This window comes from Gossypium hirsutum, unplaced genomic scaffold (assembly GCF_007990345.1).
Source record: "Gossypium hirsutum isolate 1008001.06 unplaced genomic scaffold, Gossypium_hirsutum_v2.1 scaffold_376, whole genome shotgun sequence".
Taxonomy (NCBI): domain Eukaryota; kingdom Viridiplantae; phylum Streptophyta; class Magnoliopsida; order Malvales; family Malvaceae; genus Gossypium; species Gossypium hirsutum.
In genome coordinates, this window is record NW_024402986.1 from 1 (window position 1) to 21728 (window position 21728).

General features: G+C 43.4%; 17 non-coding genes and 25 pseudogenes across 17 annotated transcripts; all 42 read right to left on the reverse strand.

Moving 5' to 3' along the window:
* Positions 1-152: 152 nt before the first annotated feature.
* On the reverse strand, positions 153-265 carry LOC121226738 (uncharacterized; annotated as a pseudogene).
* A 173-nt stretch (positions 266-438) lies between these two features.
* Positions 439-554, reverse strand: LOC121226696 (5S ribosomal RNA). The gene has a single exon (XR_005924411.1). It is a non-coding gene; the product is annotated as a 5S ribosomal RNA (ribosomal RNA).
* A 172-nt stretch (positions 555-726) lies between these two features.
* On the reverse strand, positions 727-841 carry LOC121226697 (5S ribosomal RNA). Its single transcript, XR_005924412.1, has one exon. It is a non-coding gene; the product is annotated as a 5S ribosomal RNA (ribosomal RNA).
* A 1554-nt stretch (positions 842-2395) lies between these two features.
* On the reverse strand, positions 2396-2514 carry LOC121226703 (5S ribosomal RNA). Its single transcript, XR_005924417.1, has one exon. It is a non-coding gene; the product is annotated as a 5S ribosomal RNA (ribosomal RNA).
* Positions 2515-2947: 433 nt separating this feature from the next.
* Positions 2948-3060, reverse strand: LOC121226680 (uncharacterized; annotated as a pseudogene).
* A 5333-nt stretch (positions 3061-8393) lies between these two features.
* Positions 8394-8505, reverse strand: LOC121226685 (uncharacterized; annotated as a pseudogene).
* A 177-nt stretch (positions 8506-8682) lies between these two features.
* LOC121226701 (5S ribosomal RNA) lies at positions 8683-8798 on the reverse strand. The gene has a single exon (XR_005924415.1). It is a non-coding gene; the product is annotated as a 5S ribosomal RNA (ribosomal RNA).
* Positions 8799-8970: 172 nt separating this feature from the next.
* Positions 8971-9085, reverse strand: LOC121226704 (5S ribosomal RNA). Its single transcript, XR_005924418.1, has one exon. It is a non-coding gene; the product is annotated as a 5S ribosomal RNA (ribosomal RNA).
* A 178-nt stretch (positions 9086-9263) lies between these two features.
* On the reverse strand, positions 9264-9375 carry LOC121226691 (uncharacterized; annotated as a pseudogene).
* A 170-nt stretch (positions 9376-9545) lies between these two features.
* Positions 9546-9662, reverse strand: LOC121226715 (5S ribosomal RNA). The gene has a single exon (XR_005924423.1). It is a non-coding gene; the product is annotated as a 5S ribosomal RNA (ribosomal RNA).
* Positions 9663-9838: 176 nt separating this feature from the next.
* Positions 9839-9950, reverse strand: LOC121226726 (uncharacterized; annotated as a pseudogene).
* Positions 9951-10124: 174 nt separating this feature from the next.
* Positions 10125-10235, reverse strand: LOC121226681 (uncharacterized; annotated as a pseudogene).
* A 167-nt stretch (positions 10236-10402) lies between these two features.
* Positions 10403-10515, reverse strand: LOC121226729 (uncharacterized; annotated as a pseudogene).
* A 440-nt stretch (positions 10516-10955) lies between these two features.
* Positions 10956-11070, reverse strand: LOC121226713 (uncharacterized; annotated as a pseudogene).
* Positions 11071-11248: 178 nt separating this feature from the next.
* LOC121226705 (5S ribosomal RNA) lies at positions 11249-11363 on the reverse strand. The gene has a single exon (XR_005924419.1). It is a non-coding gene; the product is annotated as a 5S ribosomal RNA (ribosomal RNA).
* A 172-nt stretch (positions 11364-11535) lies between these two features.
* On the reverse strand, positions 11536-11655 carry LOC121226702 (5S ribosomal RNA). The gene has a single exon (XR_005924416.1). It is a non-coding gene; the product is annotated as a 5S ribosomal RNA (ribosomal RNA).
* A 169-nt stretch (positions 11656-11824) lies between these two features.
* LOC121226698 (5S ribosomal RNA) lies at positions 11825-11940 on the reverse strand. Its single transcript, XR_005924413.1, has one exon. It is a non-coding gene; the product is annotated as a 5S ribosomal RNA (ribosomal RNA).
* Positions 11941-12109: 169 nt separating this feature from the next.
* LOC121226745 (uncharacterized) lies at positions 12110-12220 on the reverse strand (annotated as a pseudogene).
* A 164-nt stretch (positions 12221-12384) lies between these two features.
* LOC121226717 (uncharacterized) lies at positions 12385-12497 on the reverse strand (annotated as a pseudogene).
* Positions 12498-12666: 169 nt separating this feature from the next.
* On the reverse strand, positions 12667-12780 carry LOC121226736 (uncharacterized; annotated as a pseudogene).
* Positions 12781-13232: 452 nt separating this feature from the next.
* LOC121226682 (uncharacterized) lies at positions 13233-13344 on the reverse strand (annotated as a pseudogene).
* A 1257-nt stretch (positions 13345-14601) lies between these two features.
* Positions 14602-14718, reverse strand: LOC121226694 (5S ribosomal RNA). Its single transcript, XR_005924408.1, has one exon. It is a non-coding gene; the product is annotated as a 5S ribosomal RNA (ribosomal RNA).
* A 176-nt stretch (positions 14719-14894) lies between these two features.
* On the reverse strand, positions 14895-15010 carry LOC121226699 (5S ribosomal RNA). Its single transcript, XR_005924414.1, has one exon. It is a non-coding gene; the product is annotated as a 5S ribosomal RNA (ribosomal RNA).
* A 171-nt stretch (positions 15011-15181) lies between these two features.
* Positions 15182-15295, reverse strand: LOC121226737 (uncharacterized; annotated as a pseudogene).
* A 170-nt stretch (positions 15296-15465) lies between these two features.
* Positions 15466-15580, reverse strand: LOC121226714 (uncharacterized; annotated as a pseudogene).
* Positions 15581-15752: 172 nt separating this feature from the next.
* Positions 15753-15865, reverse strand: LOC121226741 (uncharacterized; annotated as a pseudogene).
* A 173-nt stretch (positions 15866-16038) lies between these two features.
* On the reverse strand, positions 16039-16152 carry LOC121226718 (uncharacterized; annotated as a pseudogene).
* A 172-nt stretch (positions 16153-16324) lies between these two features.
* On the reverse strand, positions 16325-16435 carry LOC121226684 (uncharacterized; annotated as a pseudogene).
* Positions 16436-16601: 166 nt separating this feature from the next.
* Positions 16602-16715, reverse strand: LOC121226710 (uncharacterized; annotated as a pseudogene).
* Positions 16716-16880: 165 nt separating this feature from the next.
* Positions 16881-16992, reverse strand: LOC121226732 (uncharacterized; annotated as a pseudogene).
* Positions 16993-17164: 172 nt separating this feature from the next.
* On the reverse strand, positions 17165-17280 carry LOC121226707 (5S ribosomal RNA). The gene has a single exon (XR_005924422.1). It is a non-coding gene; the product is annotated as a 5S ribosomal RNA (ribosomal RNA).
* A 447-nt stretch (positions 17281-17727) lies between these two features.
* On the reverse strand, positions 17728-17842 carry LOC121226695 (5S ribosomal RNA). The gene has a single exon (XR_005924410.1). It is a non-coding gene; the product is annotated as a 5S ribosomal RNA (ribosomal RNA).
* A 174-nt stretch (positions 17843-18016) lies between these two features.
* On the reverse strand, positions 18017-18130 carry LOC121226731 (uncharacterized; annotated as a pseudogene).
* Positions 18131-18572: 442 nt separating this feature from the next.
* On the reverse strand, positions 18573-18691 carry LOC121226676 (5S ribosomal RNA). Its single transcript, XR_005924404.1, has one exon. It is a non-coding gene; the product is annotated as a 5S ribosomal RNA (ribosomal RNA).
* Positions 18692-18856: 165 nt separating this feature from the next.
* Positions 18857-18971, reverse strand: LOC121226706 (5S ribosomal RNA). The gene has a single exon (XR_005924421.1). It is a non-coding gene; the product is annotated as a 5S ribosomal RNA (ribosomal RNA).
* A 438-nt stretch (positions 18972-19409) lies between these two features.
* Positions 19410-19522, reverse strand: LOC121226730 (uncharacterized; annotated as a pseudogene).
* Positions 19523-19687: 165 nt separating this feature from the next.
* Positions 19688-19804, reverse strand: LOC121226693 (5S ribosomal RNA). The gene has a single exon (XR_005924407.1). It is a non-coding gene; the product is annotated as a 5S ribosomal RNA (ribosomal RNA).
* A 167-nt stretch (positions 19805-19971) lies between these two features.
* LOC121226727 (5S ribosomal RNA) lies at positions 19972-20088 on the reverse strand. Its single transcript, XR_005924425.1, has one exon. It is a non-coding gene; the product is annotated as a 5S ribosomal RNA (ribosomal RNA).
* A 440-nt stretch (positions 20089-20528) lies between these two features.
* Positions 20529-20641, reverse strand: LOC121226677 (uncharacterized; annotated as a pseudogene).
* Positions 20642-20807: 166 nt separating this feature from the next.
* On the reverse strand, positions 20808-20921 carry LOC121226728 (uncharacterized; annotated as a pseudogene).
* Positions 20922-21082: 161 nt separating this feature from the next.
* On the reverse strand, positions 21083-21196 carry LOC121226721 (uncharacterized; annotated as a pseudogene).
* Positions 21197-21363: 167 nt separating this feature from the next.
* Positions 21364-21475, reverse strand: LOC121226735 (uncharacterized; annotated as a pseudogene).
* Positions 21476-21728: the final 253 nt, after the last annotated feature.

Sequence of the window (21728 nt, forward strand, 5' to 3'; positions counted from 1 at the left end):
ATCTTCCATACTAAAACCCGCTAAGACTGCTCGAATTTAAATGCAAATTCGACCAAATATCGTTCCCAAATTATTTATTTACAAAACGCAAATAACGAATGAGTAACCACGGGAGAAATGCAACTAAAAAAAAAACATTATAAAAAAAGGAAGGGGTGCAACACGAGGACTTCCCAGGAGGTCACCATCTAGTACTATTCCGCCAAGCAGCTTAACTGCGGAGTTCTGATGGGATCCGGTGCATTATGACGGTATGATCGCACCCGTCAACTCTTGCGCAATCTATTATATAAAGGCGCCCCTTATCGCACTTGCGCCTCGAATTTAATGCAAATTCGACCAAATATCGTTCCAAATTATTATTTCACAAAACGCAAATAACGAATGAGTACACCACGTGGAAAAATGCAACTAAAAAAACATTTATGAAAAAAGGGAGGGGTGCAACACGAAGGACTCCCAGGAGGTCACCCATCCTAGTACTACTTGCCCAAGCACGCTTACTGCGGAGTTCTGATGGGATCCGGTGCATTAGTGCTGGTATGATCGCACCCGTCACTCTGCGCAATCTATTCATATAAAGCTGCCTATCGCACTTGCGCCTCGAATTTAAATCAAATTCGACCAAATATCGTTCCAAATTATTTATTCACAAACGCAAATAAGAATGAGTACACCACGTGGAGAAAACGCAACTAAAAAAACATTATATGAAATAAAATGGGAGGGGTGCAACACGAGGACTTCCAGAGGTCACCCATCCTAGTACTACTCTCGCCCAAGCAGCTTAACTTCGGAGTTCGGATGGGATCCGGTGCATTATGCTGGTATGATCGCACCGTCAACTCTTGCGCAATCTATTCATATAAAGGCTGCCCTTATCGCACTTGCGCCTCGAATTTAAATGCAAATTCGACCAAATATCGTTCCAAATATTTATTTCACAAACGCAAATAACGAATGAGTTACACCACGTGGAGAAAAGCAACTAAAAAAACATTATATGAAAAAATGGGAGGGGTGCAACACGAGGACTTCCCAGGAGGTCACCATCCTAGTACTACCTCGCCCAAGCACGCTAAATGCGGAGTTCTGATGGATCCGGTGCATTAGTGTGGTAATGATGACCCGCAACTCTTGCGCAATCTATTCATAAAAGCTGCCTTACGACTGCCCTCGAATTTAATGCAAATTCGACCAAATATCGTTCCAATTATTTATTTCACAAAAAACTAAATACGAATGAGTTACACACGGAGAAAACGCAACTAAAAAAACTTATAAAAAAAGGAGGGGTGCACACGAGGATCCAGTAGGTCACCATCCTAGTAACCTCTCGCCCAAGCAGCTTAACTGCGGAGTCTGAGGGATCCGGTGCATTAGTGCTGGTATGACGACCCGTCAACCTGCGCAATCTATTCATAAAAGGCTGCCCTTATCGCACTGCGCCCGAATTTAATCAAATCGCCAAAATCGTTCCAAATATTATACAAAACGCAAATAACGAATGAGTTACCCACGTGGAGAAAACGCACTAAAAAACATTATATGAAAAAAAGGGAGGGTGAACACGAGGACTCCAGGAGGTCACCCATCTAGTACATTCGCCAGCACGCTTAACTGCGGAGTTTGATGGACCGTGCATAGTGCTGGTATGATCGCACCCGTCAACTTGCGCATCTATTCATATAAAGGCTGCCCTATCGCCTTGCGCTCGAATTAAACAAATTCGACCAAATATCGTTCCAAATTTTATTCACAAACGCAAATACGAATGAGTACACCAGTGAGAAAACGCAACTAAAAAAACATTATATGAAATAAACGGGAGGGGTGCAACGAGGACTTCCCAGAGTCACCCATCCTAGTACTACTCCGCCCAAGCAGCTTAACTGCGGAGTTCTGATGGATCCGGTGCATTAGTGCTGGTATGATCGACCCGTCAACTTGCGCAATCTATTCAATAAAGGCTGCCCTTATCGCACTTGCGCCTCGAATTAATGCAAATTCGACAAATATCGTTCCAAATTATTTATTCACAAAACGCAAATAACGAATGAGTTACACCAGTGGAGAAAGCAACTAAAAAAAACATTATATGAAATAAATGGGAGGGGTGCAACACGAGGACTTCCAGAGGTCACCATCTAGTATACTCTCGCCAGAGCAGCTACTGCGGAGTTCTGATGGGATCGGTGCATTAGTGCTGGTATGATCGCACCCGTAACCTGCGCAATCTATTCATATAAAGGCTGCCCTTATCGCACTTGCGCCTGAATTTAAATGCAAATTCGACCAAATATCGTTCCAAATTATTTATTTCACAAAACGCAAATAACGAATGAGTTACACCGTGGAGAAAATGCAACTAAAAAAACATTAATGAAAAAATGGGAGGGTGCAACACGAGGACTTCCCAGGAGGTCACCCATCCTAGTACTACTCTCGCCCAAGCACGCTTAACTGCGGAGTTCTGATGGGATCCGGTGCATTAGTGCTGGTATGATCGCACCCGTCAACTCTTGCGCAATCTATTCATATAAAGGCTGCCCTTATCGCACTGCGCCTCGAATTAAATGCAATTCGACCAAATATCGTTCCAAATTATTTATTTCACAAACGCAAATAACGAATGAGTTCACCACGTGGAAAAACAACTAAAAAACATATAAAATAAAGGGAGGGGTGCAACACGAGACTCCCAGAGGTACCATCCTAGTACTACTCGCCAAGCAGGCTTAACTGCGGAGTTCTGATGGGATCGGTGCATTAGTGGTATGATGCCCCGTCACTTGCGCAATCTATTCATAAAGCTCCCTTACGCACTTGGCCTCGATTTAATACAATTCGACCAAATATCGTTCAAATTATTTATTTCCAAAAGCAAATAAGAATGAGTTACACCACGGAGAAAACGCAACTAAAAAAACATTATGAAATAAATGGAGGGGTGCACACGAGGATTCCCAGGAGGCACCCCATCCTGTACTACTCTCGCCCAAGCACGCTTACTGCGGAGTTCTGATGGGATCCGGTGCATAGTGCTGGTAGATCGCACCCGTCAACTCTGCCATCTATTCATATAAGGTGCCCTTCCACTGCCTCGAATTAAATCAAATGACAATATGTTCAAATTATTTTTTCAAAAACAAATAAGAAGAGTACACGTGGAGAAAACGCAACTAAAAAAAAACATTAATAATAAATGGGAGGTGCAACAGAGACTTCCCAGAGGTCACAATCTAGATACTCGCAAGCAGCTTAACTGGATTCTGATGGGCGGTCATATGGGTAGATCACCCCACTCTTGCGCATCTATCATATAAAGGCTCCCTTACGCACTCGCTCGAATTAAATCAATCGACCAAATATCGTTCCAAATATTTTTCACAAAAGCAATAACGAATGAGGTACCCGCGTGGAGAAAACGCACTAAAAAAAACATTATATGAATAAAAAGGGAGGGGTGCAGAACGAGGATTCCCAGGAGGTCACCCACCTAGTACTACTCCGCCCAAGCAGGCTACCTGCGGGTTCTGATGGGTCCGGTGCATAGTGCTGGTATGATCGACCCGTAACCTGCGCATCTATTCATTAAAGGCTGCACTTATGCACTGCGCCTCGATTTAAATGCAAATTCGACCAAATATCGTTCCAAATATTTATTCACAAAAGCAAATAACGAATGAGTTAACCAGTGGAGAAAAGCAACTAAAAAAAACATTATATGAAATAAATGGGAGGGGTGCAACAAGGACTCCCAGGAGGTCGCCTCCTAGTACTACTCTGCCAGCACGCTTACTGCGGAGTTCTGATGGGATCGGTGCATAGTGGTATGATCGCACCCGTCAATCTTGCGCAATCTATTCAAATAAAGGCTGCCCTTATCGCATTGCGCCTCGATTTAATGCAATCGACCAAATATGTTCCAAATTATTTATTCACAAAACGCAAATAAACGAATGAGTTACCACGTGGAGAAAAGCAACTAAAAAAACAATAAAAAGGGAGGGTGCAACACGAGATTCAGGAGTCACCCTCTATACTATCCGCCAGACGCTAAATGCGGAGTTGATGGATCCGGTGCTATGCTGTATGATGCACCCGTAACTCTGCGCAATCATCAATAAAGGCTACCCTTCGACTGCCCGATTAATGCAATCGACAAATATCTTCAAATATTATTCAAAAAGCAAAAGAATATACACCAGTGGAGAAAGACAAAAAAAATTATATAAAAAAAGGGTGCAACACGAGGACTCCAGAGAGGTCACCCTCTAGTACTACCCGCCCAAGCACGCTTAACGCGGAGTCTGAGGGATCGGGCATTAGTGCTGGTATGATCGCACCCAACTCTTGCGCAATCTTTCCTATAAGGCTGTCTATCGCATGCGCCTCGAATTTAATACAAATCGACCAATACGTCCAAATTATTATCTTCAAAACGCAAAATACGAATGAGTTACACCACGTGGAGAAAACGCAACAAAAAAACATTAATGAATAAAAGGGAGGGTGCAACACAGACATCCAGGCAGTCACTCCATACTCTATCTCGCCCAAGCACGCTAACTGCGGAGTTCTGATGGATCGTGCATTAGTGCTGGTATGATCGCACCCGTCAATTTGCGCAAGTATTCATATAAGGCTGCTTTCGCACTTGCGCTCGAATTTAATGCAAATTCGACCAATATCGTCCAAATAATTTCACAAAGGCAAAAAGAAGAGTAACCAGAATAAGCAACTAAAAAAAATAAAAAAAGGGAGGGTAACAGGATCCAGAGGTACCCAGACACCTCGCCAACAGCTAACTGAGTTCGAGGGTCCGGGCATGCGGTAGATCGCACGTCCCCGAAATCAGTAAAAGGGTGCACTTATACCTGTGATAAATGAAATGACAAATACGTTCCAAATTTTATTCAAAAATAATAACGAATAGTTAACCCTGGAAAATGAATAAAAAACATTATGAAAAAATGGAGGGTGAACAACGAGATTCCGGAGGTCCCTCTAGAACTCGCACAAGCCGCTAGCGGTCGATGGCCGTGCTTGTGGTATGAGCCCGCAAATTCGAATCATCATAAAAGGCGCCCCTTACGACTGCGCCCGAATTAAATCAATTCGACCAAATATCTTCAATTTATTCTTAAAAACGCAAATAAGAATGAGTACAACCACGTGGAGAAAAGCAACTAAAAAAACATTATATGAAAAAAATGGGAGGGTGCAAACGAGGACTTCCAGAGTCACCACCTAGTACTACTTCGCCCAAGCACGCTTACTGTCGGAGTTCGAGGACCGGTGCATTAGGCGGTAGATCGCACCCGTCACTCTTGCGCAACTATTCAATAAGGCGCCCTTATCGCACTGCGCTCGAATTAATACAATTCGACCAAAATGTTCCAAATTATTATTTCAAAAGCAAATACAGAATAGTTACACCAACGTGGAGAAAACGCAATAAAAAAAACATTATAAGAAAAAAAATGGAGGGGTGCAACAGAGGATCCAGGAGGTCACCCATCTAGTACTCTCGCCCAAGAGCTAATGGGATCTGATGGATCCGGGCATTATGCGGAGATCGAACCCGCACTCTTGCGCAATCTATCAATAAAGGCTGCCATTATCGCACTTGCGCCTCAATTTAAATGCAAATCGACCAAATATGTCCAAATTATTATTTCCAAAGCAAAATAACGAATGAGTACACCCAGGTGGAGAAAACGAACTAAAAAAACATTATATGAAATAAAACGGGAGGGGTCAACCGAGGACTTCCCAGAGGTCACCCATCCTAGTAAACTCTCGCCAAGCACGCTTACTGCGGAGTTTGATGGATCCGGTCATTAGTGCTGGTATGATGCACCCGTCAATCCTGCGCAATTATCATAATAAGGCGCCTATCGCACTTGCGCTCGAATTTAAATGCAAATTCGACAAAATCGTCCAATATTATCACAAACGCAAATAACGATGAGTTACACACGTGGAGAACGGCAACTAAAAACATTATATGAAATAAACGGAGGGTGCAAACGAGATTCCAGAGGTCCATCAGTAACTCCCAAGCAGCTTATGCGGAGTCTGAGGGACCGGTGATAGGCTGGTATGATGACCGCAATCTTGCGCATCTATCATATAAAGGCGCCCCTTTGCACTTGCCTCGAATTAAATGCAAATTCGACCAAATATGTTCCAAATTATTATTTCACAAACAAAAAAGATATAACCACGTGGAGAAACGCAACTAAAAACATTATAGAAATAAAATGGAGGGGTGCAACACGAGGACTCCAGGGTACCCATCTAGTATACTCTCGCCCAAGCAGCTTAACTGCGGAGTTCGATGGATCGGTGCATTAGTGCTGGTTGATCGACCGTCAACTTGCGCAATCTATTCATAAAAGGCGCCTTAGCACTGGCCTCGAATTAAATGCAATTGACAATATCGTTCCAATTATTATTCAAAAAGCAAATAACGAATGAGTAACACGTGGAGAAAACGAACTAAAAAAAACATAATAAAAAGGGAGGGGTGCAACACGAGATTCCCAGAGGTCCCATCTAGTACTATCTCCCAAGCAGCTTACTGCGGAGTTGATGGGATCGGTGCATTAGTGCTGGATATCGCCCTCAACTCTTGCAAATTATCATAAAGGCTCCCTATCGCACTTGCCCTCGAATTTAATGAAATCGACAAATATGTCAAATTATTATTTCACAAACGCAAATAAGAATGAGTTACACCACGTGGAGAAAACGCACTAAAAAAACATTATAGAAAAAATGGGGGGTGCACACGAGGATCCAGGAGGTCACCATCTAGTACTACCTCGCCAAGACGCTAACTGCGGAGTTCTGATGGGATCGGTGCATTAGTGCTGGTATGATCGCACCCGCAACTCTTGCGAATATTCATAATAAAGGCTGCCCTTATACGACTTGCGCTCGAATTTAAAGCAAATGACAAAATATGTTCCAAATTATTTTTCACAAAAAAGAAATAAGAATGAGTTACAACACGTGGAGAAAACGCAACTAAAAAAAACATTATATAAAAAAATGGAGGGGTGCAACACGAGGACTTCCAGGAGGTACCCATCTAGTACTACTCGCCAAGCACGCTAACTGGGAGTCTGATGGGATCCGGGCATTAGTGTGGTATGATCGACCCGTCAACTTTGCCAATCATTCATAAAAAGGCTGCCCTTATCGCACTTGCGTCGATTTAAATCAATTCGACAATATGTTCCAAATTATTTATTTCACAAACGCAAAACAATAGTTACACGTGGAAAAACGAATAAAAAACATTATAAATAAAAGGAAGGGAACAGAGGATCAGAGGTACCATCTAGTACTACTCGCCAACGCTTAAGCGGGTTCTGATGGGATCCGGTGCATAGTGTGTTGATCGCACCCGTCACTCTGGCAATCTATTAAAGGTGCCTTATCGCTTGCGCTGAATTAATGCAATTCGACCAAATATCGTTCAATTATTATTCAAAACGCAAATACGAATGAGTTAACCAGTGGAGAAAACGAACTAAAAAAACATTATATGAAATAAATGGGAGGGGTGCAACACGAGGATTCCAGAGGTCACCCATCCTAGTACTACTTCGCCCAAGCACCTTAACTGCGAGTTCTGATGGGATCCGGTGATTAGTGCTGGTATATCGCACCGTCAACTCTTGCGCAATCTATTCAATAAAAGGCTGCCCTTATCGCACTGCCTCGAATTTAAATGCAAATTCGACCAAATATCGTTCCAATTATTTATTTCACAAAACGCAAATAACGATGAGTTACACCAAGTGGAGAAAAGCAAAAAAAAACTTTATATAAAAAATGGAGGGTGCAACCGAGGACTTCCAGAGGTCACCATCCTAGTACTCTCGCCAAGCAGCTTAACTGCGGAGTTCTGATGGGATCGGTGCATTAGTGCTGGTATGATACACCCGTCACTCTTGCGCAATCTATCATATAAAGGCCCCTTATCGACTTGCCTCGAATTTAATGACAATTCGACAATATCGTTCCAATTATTATTTCACAAAACGCAAATAACGAATGAGTTACACCACGTGGAGAAAACGAACTAAAAAAACATTTATAAAAAAATGGGGGGTGCAACAGGACTTCCAGAGGTCACCATCCTAGTAACTCTCGCCAAGCACGTTACTGGGGTTCTGATGGATCCGGATTATGCTGGTATGATGCACCCGTCAACTCTTGCGCAATCTATATAAAGCTGCCTTATGCACTTGGCCTCGAATTTAATCAAATTCGACCAATATCGTTCAAATTTATTTCACAAAACGCAAATAAGAATGAGTTACACCACGTGGAGAAAACGCAACTAAAAAAACATTATATGAAATAAAATGGGAGGGGTGCAACACGAGGACTTCCAGGAGGTCACCCATCTAGTACTACTCTCGCCAAGCACGTTACTGCGGAGTTCTGATGGGATCGGTGCATTAGTGCTGGATGATCGCACCCGTCACTCTTGCGCAATCTATTCATATAAAGGCTGCCCCTTATCGCACTTGCGCCTCGAATTTAATGCAAATTCGACCAAATATCGTTCCAAATTATTTATTTCACAAAACGCAAATAACGAATGAGTTACACCACGTGGAGAAAAGCAACTAAAAAACATTATATGAAATAAATGGGAGGGTGCAACACGAGGACTTCCAGGAGGTCACCATCCTAGTACTACTCTCGCCCAAGCACGCTTAACTGCGGAGTTCTGATGGGATCCGGTGCATTAGTGCTGGTATGATCGACCCGTCAACTCTTGCGCAATCTATTCATATAAGCTGCCCTTATCGCACTTGCGCCTCGAATTTAATGCAAATTCGACCAAATATCGTTCAAATTATTATTTCACAAACGCAAATAACGAATGAGTTACACCACGTGGAGAAAAGCAACTAAAAAAACATTATATGAAAAAATGGGAGGGTGCACACGAGACTTCCAGGAGGTCACCCATCCTAGTACTACTCTCGCCAAGCACGCTTAACTGCGGAGTTCTGATGGGATCCGGTGCATTAGTGCTGGTATGATCGCACCCGTCAACTCTTGCGCAATCTATTCATATAAAGGCTGCCCCTTATCGACTTGCGCCTCGAATTTAATGCAAATTCGACCAATATCGTTCCAAATTATTTATTTCACAAAACGCAAATAACGAATGAGTTACACCACGTGGAGAAAAGCAACTAAAAAAACATTATATGAAATAAAAGGGAGGGGTGCAACACGAGGACTTCCAGAGGTCACCATCCTAGTACTACTCCGCCAAGCACGCTTAACTGCGGAGTTCTGATGGGATCGGTGCATTAGTGTGGTATGATCGCACCCGTCAACTCTTGCGCAATCTATTCATATAAAGGCTGCCTTTCGCACTGCGCCTCGAATTTAAATGCAAATTCGACAAATTCGTTCAAATTATTTATTTCACAAACGCAAATACGAATGAGTTACACCACGTGAGAAAACGCAACTAAAAAAACATTATATGAAAAAATGGGAGGGTGCAACACGAGGACTTCCAGGAGGTCACCATCCTAGTACTACTCTCGCCCAAGCACGCTTAACTGCGGAGTTCTGATGGGATCCGGTGCATTAGTGCTGGTATGATCGCACCCGTAACTCTTGCGCAATCTATTCATATAAAGGCTGCCCCTTATCGCACTTGCGCCTCGAATTTAAATGCAAATTCGACCAAATATCGTTCCAAATTATTTATTTCAAAAACGCAATAACGAATGAGTTACACCACGTGGAGAAACGCACTAAAAAAACATTATATGAATAAAATGGGAGGGTGCAACACGAGGATTCCAGAGGTCACCATCTAGTACTACTCTGCCAAGCACGCTTAACTGCGGAGTTCTGATGGGATCCGGTGCATTAGTGCTGGTATGATCGCACCCGTCAACTCTTGCGCAATCTATTCATATAAAGGCTGCCCTTATCGCACTTGCGCCTCGAATTTAATGCAAATTCGACAAATATCGTTCCAATTATTTATTTCCAAAACGCAAATAACGAATGAGTTACACCACGTGGAGAAACGCAACTAAAAAACATTATATGAAATAAAATGGAGGGTGCAACACGAGGATTCCAGAGGTCACCCATCCTAGTATACTCCGCCCAAGCACGCTTAACTGCGGATTCTGATGGATCGGTGCATTAGTGCTGGTATGATCGCACCCGTCAACTCTTGCGCAATCTATTCATTAAAGCTGCCCTTATGCACTTGGCCTCGAATTTAAATGCAATTCGACAATATCGTTCAATTATTTATTTCACAAACGAAATAACGAATGAGTTACACCACGTGGAGAAAACGAACTAAAAAAATTATATGAATAAAACGGGAGGGGTGCAACACGAGGATTCCCAGAGGTCACCATCCTAGTACTACTCTCGCCAAGACGCTAACTGCGGAGTTCTGATGGGATCCGGTGCATTAGTGCTGGTATGATCGCACCCGTCAACTCTTGCGCAATCTATTCATATAAAGGCTGCCCTTATCGCACTTGGCCTCGAATTTAATGCAATTCGACCAATATCGTTCCAAATATTTATTTCACAAACGAAATAAGAATGAGTTACCCGTGAGAAAAGCAATAAAAAACATTTATGAAAAAATGGAGGGGTGAACGAGGATTCCAGAGTACCTCTGTACTACTCTCGCCAGCACGCTAATGCGGAGTTCTGATGGATCCGGTGCATTAGTGTGTATGATCGCACCGTCAACTCTTGCGCAATCTATTCATATAAGGCTGCCCCTTATCGCCTTGCGCCTCGAATTTAAATGCAAATTCGACCAAATATCGTTCCAATTATTTATTTCACAAAACGCAAATAACGAATGAGTTACACCACGTGGAGAAAGCAACTAAAAAAACATTATATGAAATAAAATGGGAGGGGTGCAACACGAGGACTTCCAGGAGGTCACCCATCTAGTACTACTCTCGCCAAGCACGCTTACTGCGGAGTTCTGATGGGATCCGGTGCATTAGTGCTGGTATGATCGCACCGTCAACTCTTGCGCAATCTATTCATATAAAGGCTGCCCCTTATCGCACTTGCGCCTCGAATTTAATGCAAATTCGACCAAATATCGTTCCAATTATTTATTTCACAAAACGCAAATAACGAATGAGTTACACCACGTGGAGAAACGCAACTAAAAAAACATTATATGAAATAAAAGGGAGGGGTGCAACACGAGGACTTCCAGGAGGTCACCCTCCTAGTACTACTCTCGCCCAAGCACGCTTAACTGCGAGTTCTGATGGATCCGGTGCATTAGTGCTGGTATGATCGCACCCGTCAACTCTTGCGCAATCTATTCATATAAAGGCTGCCCTTATCGCACTTGCGCCTCGATTTAATGCAAATTCGACCAAATATCGTTCCAATTATTTATTTCACAAACGCAAATACGAATGAGTTACACACGTGGAGAAACGCAACTAAAAAAACATTATATGAAATAAATGGGAGGGGTGCACACGAGGACTTCCCAGGAGGTCACCCATCCTAGTACTACTCTCGCCAAGCACGCTTAACTGCGGAGTTCTGATGGGATCCGGTGCATTAGTGCTGGTATGATCGACCCGTCAACTCTTGCGCATCTATTCATATAAGGCTGCCCTTATCGCACTTGCGCTCGATTTAAATGCAAATTCGACCAAATATCGTTCCAAATTATTTATTTCACAAAACGAATAACGAATGAGTTACACCACGTGGAGAAACGAACTAAAAAAAATTATATGAATAAAAGGGAGGGGTGCAACACGAGGACTTCCCAGGAGGTCACCATCCTAGTACTACTCTCGCCCAGCCGCTTAACTGCGGAGTTCTGATGGGATCCGGTGCATTAGTGCTGGTATGATCGCACCCGTCAACTCTTGCGCAATCTATTATATAAGGCTGCCCTTATCGCACTTGCGCCTCGAATTTAAATGCAAATTCGACCAAATATCGTTCCAAATTATTTATTTCACAAACGCAATAAGAATGAGTTACAACGTGGAGAAACGCAACTAAAAAAATTATATGAAATAAAAGGAGGGTGCAAACGAGATTCCAGAGGTCACCCATCTAGTACTATCTCGCCCAAGCACGCTTAACTGCGGAGTTCTGATGGATCCGGTGCATTAGTGCTGGTATGATCGCACCGTCAACTCTTGCGCATCTATTCATATAAAGGCTGCCCTTATCGCATTGCGCCTGAATTTAATGCAAATTCGACAAATATCGTTCAATTATTTATTCACAAACGCAATACGAATGAGTTACACCACGTGGAGAAACGCAACTAAAAAACTTATATGAATAAATGGGAGGGTGCAACACGAGGATTCCAGAGGTCACCCATCCTAGTACTACTCTCGCCAAGCACGTTACTGCGGAGTTCTGATGGGATCCGGTGCATTAGTGCTGGTATGATCGCACCCGTCACTCTTGCGCATCTATTCATATAAAGGCTGCCCTTATCGCACTTGCGCCTCGATTTAATGCAAATTCGACCAATATCTTCCAAATTATTTATTTCACAAACGCAAATAACGAATGAGTTACACACGTGGAGAAACGCAACTAAAAAAACATTATATGAATAAATGGAGGGTGCAACCGAGGACTTCCAGGAGGTCACCATCCTAGTACTACTCTGCCCAAGCACGCTTAACTGCGGAGTTCTGATGGGATCCGGTGCATTAGTGCTGGTTGATCGCACCGTCAACTCTTGCGCAATCTATTCATATAAGGTGCCCTTATCGCACTTGCGCCTCGATTTAATGCAAATTCGACCAATATCGTTCCAAATTATTTATTTCACAAACGCAATAACGAATGGTTAACCACGTGGAGAAACGCAACTAAAAAAAATTATATGAAATAAAATGGAGGGGTGCAACACGAGACTTCCAGGAGGTCACCATCCTAGTATACTCTCGCCCAAGCACGCTTACTGCGGAGTTTGATGGGATCGGTGCATTAGTGCTGGTATGATCGACCCGTCACTCTTGCGCAATCTATTCATATAAAGGCTGCCCTTATCGCACTTGCGCTCGAATTTAATCAAATTCGACCAAATATCGTTCCAAATTATTTATTTCACAAAACGAAATAACGATGAGTTACACCACGTGGAGAAAACGCAACTAAAAAACATTATATGAATAAAGGGAGGGGTGCACACGAGGACTTCCAGGAGGTCACCATCTAGTACTACTCTCGCCAAGCACGCTTATGCGGAGTTCTGATGGGATCCGGTGCATTAGTGCTGGTATGATCGCACCCGTCACTCTTGCGCATCTATTCATATAAAGGCTGCCCTTATGCACTTGCGCCTCGATTTAATGCAAATTCGACCATATCGTTCCAAATTATTTATTCACAAACGCAATAACGAATGAGTTACACCACGTGGAGAAACGCAACTAAAAAAATTATATGAATAAATGGGAGGGGTGCAACACGAGGACTTCCAGAGGTCACCATCTAGTACTACTCTCGCCCAGCACGCTTACTGCGGAGTTCTGATGGGATCGGTGCATTGTGCTGGTATGATCGCACCCGTCAACTCTTGCGCAATCTATTCATATAAGGCTGCCTTATCGCACTTGCGCCTCGATTTAATGCAATTCGCAAATATCGTTCCAATTATTATTTCCAAACGCAATAACGAATGAGTTACACGTGGAGAAAGCAACTAAAAAATTATATGAAATAAATGGGAGGGTGCAACCGAGGATTCCAGAGGTCCCATCTAGTACTACTCCGCCAAGCCGCTTACTGCGGAGTTCTGATGGGATCCGGTGCATTGTGCTGTATGATCGCACCCGTCAACTCTTGCGCAATCTATTATATAAGGTGCCCTTATCGCACTTGCGCTCGAATTTAATGCAATTCGACCAATATCGTTCCAAATTATTTATTTCACAAACGCAATAACGAATGAGTTACACCAGTGGAGAAAGCAACTAAAAAAAATTTAAAAAAATGAGGGGTGCAACAGGACTTCCCAGAGGTCACCATCCTAGTACTCTCTCGCCAGCAGGCTTACTGCGGAGTTCTGATGGGATCGGTGCATTAGTGCTGGTATGATCGCACCGTCAACTCTTGCGCAATCTATTCATATAAAGTGCCTTATCGCTTGCGCTCGAATTTAATGCAATTCGACAAATATCGTTCAAATTATTTATTTCAAAACGCAATAACGATGAGTTACACGTGGAGAAACGCAACTAAAAAACATTATATGAAAAAATGGAGGGGTGCAACAGAGGACTTCCAGGAGGTACCCATCCTAGTTACTCTCGCCAAGCAGCTTACTGCGGAGTTCTGATGGGATCGGTGCATTAGTGCTGGTATGATCGACCCGTCACTCTTGCGCAATCTATCATATAAAGGCTGCCCTTATCGCACTTGCGCCTCGAATTTAAATGCAAATTCGACCAAATATCGTTCCAATTATTTATTTCACAAACGCAAATAACGAATGAGTTACCACGTGGAGAAACGCAACTAAAAAACATTATATGAAATAAAATGGGAGGGGTGCAACACGAGGACTTCCCAGGAGGTCACCCATCTAGTACTACTCTCGCCCAAGCACGCTTAATGCGGAGTTCTGATGGGATCCGGTGCATTAGTGCTGGTATGATCGCACCGTCAACTCTTGCGCAATCTATTCATTAAAGGCTGCCCCTTATCGCACTTGCGCCTCGAATTTAAATGAAATTCGACCAAATATCGTTCCAATTATTTATTTCACAAAACGCAAATAACGAATGAGTTCACCACGTGGAGAAACGCAACTAAAAAACATTATATGAAATAAAATGGGAGGGGTGCAACCGAGGACTTCCCAGGAGGTCACCCATCCTAGTACTACTCTCGCCAAGCACGCTTACTGCGGAGTTCTGATGGGATCCGGTGCATTAGTGCTGGTATGATCGCACCGTCAACTCTTGCGCATCTATTCATATAAAGGCTGCCTTATCGCACTTGCGCTCGAATTTAATGCAAATTCGACCAATATCGTTCCAAATTATTTATTTCACAAACGCAATAACGAATGAGTTACACCACGTGGAGAAACGCAACTAAAAAACATTATATGAATAAAATGGGAGGGGTGCAAACGAGGACTTCCAGGAGGTCACCATCCTAGTACTACTCTCGCCAAGCACGCTTAATGCGGAGTTCTGATGGGATCCGGTGCATTAGTGCTGGTATGATCGCACCGTCACTCTTGCGCATCTATTCTATAAAGGCTGCCCTTATCGCACTTGCGCTCGAATTTAATGCAAATTCGACCAATATCGTTCCAATTATTTATTTCACAAACGCAAATACGAATGAGTTACACCACGTGGAGAAACGCAACTAAAAAAAATTATATGAAATAAAATGGGAGGGGTGCACACGAGGACTTCCCAGAGGTCACCCATCCTAGTATACTCTCGCCCAGCACGCTTAACTGCGGAGTTCTGATGGGATCCGGTGCATTAGTGCTGGTATGATCGCACCGTCAACTCTTGCGCAATCTATTCATATAAAGGCTGCCCTTATCGCACTTGCGCCTCGATTTAAATGCAATTCGACCAAATATCGTTCCAAATTATTTATTTCACAAAGAAATAACGAATGAGTTACACCACGTGGAGAAAACGCAACTAAAAACATTATATGAAAAAATGGGAGGGGTGCACACGAGGACTTCCAGGAGGTCACCATCCTAGTACTATCTCGCCAAGCAGCTTAACTGCGGAGTTCTGATGGGATCCGGTGCATTAGTGCTGGTATGATCGCACCCGTCAACTCTTGCGCAATCTATTCATATAAAGGCTGCCCTTATCGCACTTGCGCCTCGAATTTAATGCAATTCGACCAAATATCGTTCCAATTATTTATTTCACAAAACGAAATAACGAATGAGTTACACACGTGGAGAAACGCAACTAAAAAATTTATATGAATAAAATGGGAGGGGTGCAACGAGGACTTCCCAGGAGGTCACCCATCCTAGTACTACCTCGCCCAAGCCGCTTAACTGCGGAGTTTGATGGGATCCGGTGCATTAGTGCTGGTATGATCGCACCCGTCAATCTTGCGCAATCTATTCATATAAGGCTGCCCTTATCGCACTTGCGCCTCGAATTTAAATGCAATTCGACCAATATCGTTCCAAATTATTTATTTCACAAACGCAAATAACGAATGAGTTACACACGTGGAGAAACGCAACTAAAAAAACATTATATGAAAAAATGGGAGGGTGCAACAGGACTTCCAGGAGGTCCCATCTAGTACTACTCTCGCCCAAGCACGCTTAACTGCGGAGTTCTGATGGGATCCGGTGCATTAGTGTGGTATGATCGCACCGTCACTCTTGCGCAATCTATTCATATAAGGCTGCCTTATCGACTTGCGCTCGAATTTAATGCAATTCGACCAATATCGTTCCAAATTATTTATTTCACAAACGCAATAACGAATGAGTTACACACGTGGAGAAACGCAACTAAAAAACATTATATGAATAAAATGGAGGGGTGCACACGAGGATTCCCAGAGGTCACCCATCCTAGTACTACTCTCGCCCAAGCACGCTTACTGCGGAGTTCTGATGGGATCCGGTGCTTAGTGCTGGTATGATCGCACCGTCACTCTTGCGCAATCTATTCATATAAAGGCTGCCTTATCGCACTTGCGCCTCGATTTAATGCAAATTCGACCAATATCGTTCCAAATTATTTATTTCACAAACGCAATACGAATGAGTACACCACGTGGAGAAAGCAACTAAAAAAACTTTATGAAAAAATGGAGGGGTGCAACGAGGATTCCCAGAGGTCACCCATCTAGTATACTCTCGCCCAAGCACGCTTAACTGCGGAGTTTGATGGGATCCGGTGCATTAGTGCTGGTATGATCGCACCCGTCACTCTTGCGCAATCTATTCATATAAAGGCTGCCCTTATCGCACTTGCGCCTCGAATTTAATGCAAATTCGACCAATATCGTTCCAAATTATTTATTTCACAAACGCAATACGAATGAGTTACACCACGTGGAGAAACGCAACTAAAAAACATTATATGAATAAAAGGGAGGGGTGCAACACGAGGACTTCCCAGAGGTCACCCATCCTAGTACTACTCTCGCCCAAGCACGCTTAACTGCGGAGTTCTGATGGGATCGGTGCATTAGTGTGGTATGATCGCACCCGTCACTCTTGCGCAATCTATTCATATAAAGGCTGCCCTTATCGCACTTGCGCTCGAATTTAAATGCAATTCGACCAAATATCGTTCCAATTATTTATTTCAAAACGCAATAACGAATGAGTTACACCAGTGGAGAAAAGAACTAAAAAACATTATATAAATAAATGGAGGGGTGCAACCGAGGATTCCAGAGGTCACCATCCTAGTACTACTCTCGCCAAGCGCTTACTGCGGAGTTCTGATGGATCCGGTGCATTAGTGTGGTATGATCGCACCGTAACTCTTGCGCAATCTATTCATATAAAGGCTGCCCTTATCGCACTTGCGCCTCGAATTTAATGCAATTCGACCAATATCGTTCCAAATTATTTATTTCACAAACGCAAATAACGAATGAGTTACACACGTGGAGAAACGCAACTAAAAAACATTATATGAAATAAATGGAGGGGTGCAACACGAGGATTCCAGGAGGTCACCATCTAGTACTACTCTCGCCCAAGCACGCTTAACTGCGGAGTTCTGATGGGATCCGGTGCATTAGTGCTGGTATGATCGCACCGTCACTCTTGCGCAATCTATTCATATAAAGGCTGCCCTTATCGCACTTGCGCCTCGAATTTAAATGCAATTCGACCAAATATCGTTCCAATTATTTATTTCACAAAACGCAAATAACGAATGAGTTACACCACGTGGAGAAACGAACTAAAAAACATTATATGAAATAAATGGGAGGGGTGCAACACGAGGACTTCCAGAGGTCACCATCCTAGTACTACTCTCGCCAAGCAGCTTAACTGCGGAGTTCTGATGGGATCCGGTGCATTAGTGCTGGTATGATCGCACCGTCAACTCTTGCGCAATCTATTCATATAAAGGTGCCCTTATCGCACTTGCGCCTCGAATTTAAATGCAATTCGACAATATCGTTCAAATTATTTATTTCACAAAACAAATAACGATGAGTTACCACGTGGAGAAAGCAACTAAAAAACTTTATGAAAAAATGGAGGGTGCACACGAGGATTCCAGAGGTCACCATCTAGTACTACTCCGCCAAGCACGCTTAACTGCGGAGTTCTGATGGGATCCGGTGCATTGTGCTGGTATGATCGACCCGTCAACTCTTGCGCATCTATTCATATAAAGGCTGCCCTTATCGCACTTGCGCCTCGAATTTAAATGCAATTCGACCAAATATCGTTCCAATTATTTATTTCACAAACGCAAATAACGAATGAGTTACACCAGTGGAGAAAGCAACTAAAAAAATTATATGAAATAAATGGAGGGGTGCAACACGAGGACTTCCCAGGAGGTCACCCATCCTAGTACTACTCTCGCCCAAGCACGCTTAACTGCGGAGTTCTGATGGGATCCGGTGCATTAGTGCTGGTATGATCGCACCCGTCAACTCTTGCGCATCTATTCATTAAAGGCTGCCCTTATCGCACTTGCGCTCGATTTAATGCAAATTCGACCAAATATCGTTCCAAATTATTTATTTCACAAACGCAATACGATGAGTTACACGTGGAGAAACGCAACTAAAAAACATTATATGAAATAAAGGGAGGGTGCACACGAGGATTCCCAGGAGGTCACCATCCTAGTATACTCTCGCCCAAGCACGCTTAACTGCGGAGTTCTGATGGGATCCGGTGCATTAGTGCTGGTATGATCGCACCGTCAACTCTTGCGCATCTATTCATATAAGGCTGCCCTTATCGCACTTGCGCCTCGATTTAATGCAATTCGACCAATATCGTTCCAATTATTTATTTCACAAACGCAAATAACGAATGAGTTACACCACGTGGAGAAACGCAACTAAAAAAATTTATGAATAAAAGGGAGGGGTGCAACACGAGGATTCCAGAGGTCACCATCTAGTACTACTCCGCCCAGCCGCTTACTGCGGAGTTCTGATGGGATCGGTGCATTAGTGCTGGTATGATCGCACCGTAACTTTGCGCATCTATTCATATAAGGCTGCCCTTATCGCACTTGCGCCTCGATTTAATGCAATTCGACAATATCGTTCCAATTATTTATTTACAAACGCAAATAACGAATGAGTTACACCACGTGGAGAAACGCACTAAAAAACTTATATGAATAAATGGAGGGGTGCACACGAGGATTCCCAGGAGGTCACCCATCCTAGTACTACTCGCCCAAGCCGCTTACTGCGGAGTTCTGATGGGATCCGGTGCATTAGTGCTGGTATGATCGCACCGTCACTCTTGCGCAATCTATTCATATAAGGCTGCCCTTATCGCACTTGCGCCTCGAATTTAATGCAAATTCGACAATATCGTTCCAATTATTTATTCACAAACGCAATAACGAATGAGTTACACACGTGGAGAAACGCAACTAAAAAACATTATATGAATAAATGGGGGGTGCAACCGAGGACTTCCCAGGAGGTCACCATCCTAGTACTACTCTCGCCCAAGCACGCTTAACTGCGGAGTTCTGATGGGATCCGGTGCATTAGTGCTGGTATGATCGCACCGTCAACTCTTGCGCAATCTATTCATATAAGGCTGCCCTTATCGCACTTGCGCCTCGATTTAATGCAAATTCGACAATATCGTTCCAATTATTTATTTCACAAACGCAATAACGAATGAGTTACACCACGTGGAGAAACGCAACTAAAAAACATTATATGAATAAATGGGGGGTGCAACACGAGGACTTCCAGGAGGTCACCCATCCTAGTACTACTCTCGCCAAGCACGCTTAACTGCGGAGTTCTGATGGGATCCGGTGCATTAGTGCTGGTATGATCGCACCCGTCACTCTTGCGCAATCTATTCATAAAGGCTGCCCTTATCGCACTTGCGCTCGATTTAATGCAAATTCGACCAATATCGTTCCAATTATTTATTTCAAAACGCAATAACGAATGAGTTACACACGTGGAGAAACGCAACTAAAAAAACATTATATGAATAAAGGGAGGGGTGCAACGAGGACTTCCAGAGGTCACCATCCTAGTACTACTCTCGCCAGCACGCTTACTGCGGAGTTCTGATGGGATCGGTGCATTAGTGCTGGTATGATCGCACCGTCAACTCTTGCGCAATCTATTCATATAAGGCTGCCCTTATCGCACTTGCGCCTCGAATTTAATGCAATTCGACCAATATCGTTCAATTATTTATTTCACAAACGCAATACGAATGAGTTACACCAGTGGAGAAACGCAACTAAAAAATTATATGAATAAATGGAGGGGTGCAACACGAGGACTTCCAGGAGGTCACCATCTAGTACTACTCTCGCCAAGCACGCTTACTGCGGAGTTCTGATGGGATCGGTGCATTAGTGCTGGTATGATCGCACCCGTCAACTCTTGCGCATCTATTCATATAAGGCTGCCCTTATCGACTTGCGCCTCGAATTTAATGCAATTCGACCAATATCGTTCCAATTATTTATTTCAAACGCAATAACGAATGAGTTACACACGTGGAGAAACGCAACTAAAAAACATTATATGAATAAATGGGAGGGGTGCAACCGAGGACTTCCCAGGAGGTCACCATCCTAGTACTACTCTCGCCAAGCCGCTTACTGCGGAGTTCTGATGGGATCCGGTGCATTAGTGCTGGTATGATCGCACCCGTCACTCTTGCGCATCTATTCATTAAAGGCTGCCCTTATCGCACTTGCGCCTCGATTTAATGCAATTCGACAATATCGTTCCAATTATTTATTTCAAACGCAATAACGATGGTTACACACGTGGAGAAACGCAACTAAAAAACATTTATGAAAAAATGGGAGGGGTGCAACGAGGACTTCCAGGAGGTCACCCATCCTAGTATACTCTCGCCCAAGCACGCTTACTGCGGAGTTCTGATGGGATCCGGTGCATTAGTGCTGGTATGATCGCACCGTCAACTCTTGCGCAATCTATTCATATAAGGCTGCCTTATCGCACTTGCGCCTCGAATTTAATGCAAATTCGACCAATATCGTTCCAATTATTTATTTCACAAACGCAATAACGAATGAGTTACACCACGTGGAGAAACGCAACTAAAAACATTTATGAATAAATGGAGGGGTGCAACGAGGACTTCCAGGAGGTCACCATCTAGTACTACTCTCGCCAAGCACGCTTACTGCGGAGTTCTGATGGGATCCGGTGCATTAGTGCTGGTATGATCGCACCCGTCACTCTTGCGCAATCTATTCATATAAAGGCTGCCCTTATCGCACTTGCGCCTCGAATTTAAATGCAATTCGACCAATATCGTTCCAAATTATTTATTTCCAAACGCAATAACGAATGAGTTACACCACGTGGAGAAACGCAACTAAAAAACTTATATGAATAAATGGGAGGGGTGCAACACGAGGACTTCCAGAGGTCACCATCCTAGTATACTCTCGCCCAAGCCGCTTACTGCGGAGTTCTGATGGGAT